This window comes from Heterodontus francisci, unplaced genomic scaffold (assembly GCF_036365525.1).
Source record: "Heterodontus francisci isolate sHetFra1 unplaced genomic scaffold, sHetFra1.hap1 HAP1_SCAFFOLD_151, whole genome shotgun sequence".
In the NCBI taxonomy this organism is placed as follows: domain Eukaryota; kingdom Metazoa; phylum Chordata; class Chondrichthyes; order Heterodontiformes; family Heterodontidae; genus Heterodontus; species Heterodontus francisci.
Genome location: NW_027141586.1, coordinates 4,460,001 through 4,462,500, shown reverse-complemented (window position 1 = coordinate 4,462,500; position 2,500 = coordinate 4,460,001).

Below are 2,500 nucleotides of genomic sequence, written 5' to 3'. Positions count from 1 at the left end.
TGTGCATATATATAAGTCTCAATGTCTGGACTGTGGTGTGTGTGTGTGTGCATATATATAAGTCTCAATGTCTGGGCTGTGGTGTGTGTGTGTGTGCATATATATAAGTCTCAGTGTCTGGGCTGTGGTGTGTGTGTGTGTGTGTGTGTGTGCATATATATAAGTCTCAGTGTCTGGGCTGTGGTGTGTGTGTGTGTGTGTGTGCATATATATAAGTCTCAGTGTCTGGGCTATGGTGTGTGTGTCTGTGTGTGTGTGCATATATATAAGTCTCAATGTCTGGGCTGTGGTGTGTGTGTGTGTGTGTGTGTGTGCATATATATAAGTCTCAATGTCTGGGCTGTGGTGTGTGTGTGTGTGTGTGTGCATATATATAAGTCTCAATGTCTGGGCTGTGGTGTGTGTGTGTGTGTGTGCATATATATAAGTCTCAATGTCTGGGCTGTGGTGTGTGTGTGTGCATATATATAGGTCTCCATGTCTGGGCTGTGGTGTGTGTGTGTGTGTGTGTGCATATATATAAGTCTCAGTGTCTGGGCTGTGGTGTGTGTGTGTGTGTGTGTGTGTGTGTGTGTGTGTGTGTGTGTGTGTGTGTGTGTGTGTGTGTGTGTGTGTGTGTGTGTGTATATAAGTCTCTATGTCTGGGCTGTGGTGTGTGTGTGTGTGTGTGTGTGCATATATATAAGTCTCAGTGTCTGGGCTGTGGTGTGTGTGTGTGTGTGTGTGTGCATATATATAAGTCTCAGTGTCTGGGCTGTGGTGTGTGTGTGTGTGTGCATATATATAAGTCTCAGTGTCTGGGCTGTGGTGTGTGTGTGTGTGTGTGCATATATATAAGTCTCAGTGTCTGGGCTGTGGTGTGTGTGTGTGTGTGCATATATATATGTCTCAGTGTCTGGGCTATGGTGTGTGTGTGTGTGTGTGCATATATATAAGTCTCAATGTCTGGGCTGTGGTGTGTGCGTGTGTGTGTGCATATATATAAGTCTCAATGTCTGGGCTGTGGTGTGTGTGGTGTGTGTGTGTGCGTGTGCATATATATAATTCTCAGTGTCTGGGCTGTGTTGTGAGTGTGTGTGTGTGTGTGTGTGCATATATATAAGTCTCCATGTCTGGGCTGTGGTGTGTGTGTGTGTGTGCATTTATATAAGTCTCAGTGTCTGGGCTGTGGTGTGTGTGTGTGTGTGTGTGTGTGTATATATAAGTCTCTATGTCTGGGCAGTGGTGTGTGTGTGTGTGTGTGTGCATATATATAAGTCTCAATGTCTGGGCTGTGGTGTGTGTGTGTGTGTGTGTCTGCATATATATAAGTCTCAGTGTCTGGGCTGTGGTGTGTGTGTGTGTGTGCATATATATAAGTCTCAGTGCCTGGGCTGTGGTGTGTGTGTGTGTGTGCATATATATAAGTCTCAGTGTCTGGGCTATGGTGTGTGTGTGTGTGTGTGCATATATATAAGTCTCAATGTCTGGGCTGTGGTGTTTGTGTGTGTGTGTGTGTGTGTGTGCATATATATAAGTCTCAATGTCTGGGCTGTGGTGTGTGTGTGTGTGCATATATATAAGTCTCAATGTCTGGACTGTGGTGTGTGTGTGTGTGCATATATATAAGTCTCAATGTCTGGGCTGTGGTGTGTGTGTGTGTGCATATATATAAGTCTCAGAGTCTGGGCTGTGGTGTGTGTGTGTGCATATATATAAGTCTCAGTGTCTGGGCTGTGGTGTGTGTGAGTGTGTGTGTGTGTGCACATCTATAAGTCTCAGTGTCTGGGCTGTGGTGTGTGTGTGTGTGTGTGAGTGTGTGTGTGTGTGCATGTATATAAGTCTCAGTGTCTGGGCTGTGGTGTGTGTGTGTGTGTGCATATATATAAATCTCAGTGTCTGGGCTGTGGTGTGTGTGTGTGTGTGTGTGCATATATATAAGTCTCAGTGTCTGGGCTGTGGTGTGTGTGTGTGTGTGTGTGTGTGTGTGCATATATATAAGTCTCAATGTCTGGGCTGTGGTGTGTGTGTGTGTGTGTGTGTGTGTGTGTGTGTGTGTGTGTGTGTGTGTGTGTGTGTGTGTGTGTGTGTGTGTGTGTGTGTGTGTGCATATATATAAGTCTCAATGTCTGGGCTGTGGTGTGTGTGTTTGCATATATATAAGTCTCAGAGTCTGGGCTGTGGTGTGTGTGTGTGTGTGTGTGTGCATATATATAAGTCTCAGTGTCTGGGCTGTGGTGTGTGTGTGTGTGCATATATATAAGTCTCAGTGTCTGGGCTGTGGTGTGAGTGTGTGTGCAATTATATAAGTCTCAGTGTCTGGGCTGTGGTGTGTGTGTGTGTGTGTGTGTGTGTGTGCATATATATAAGTCTCAATGTCTGGGCTGTGGTGTGTGTGTGTGCATATATATAAGTCTCAGAGTCTGGGCTGTGGTGTGTGTGTGTGTGTGTGTGCATATATATAAGTCTCAGCGTCTGGGCTGTGGTGTGTGTGTGTGTGTGTGAGTGTGTGTGTGCATAT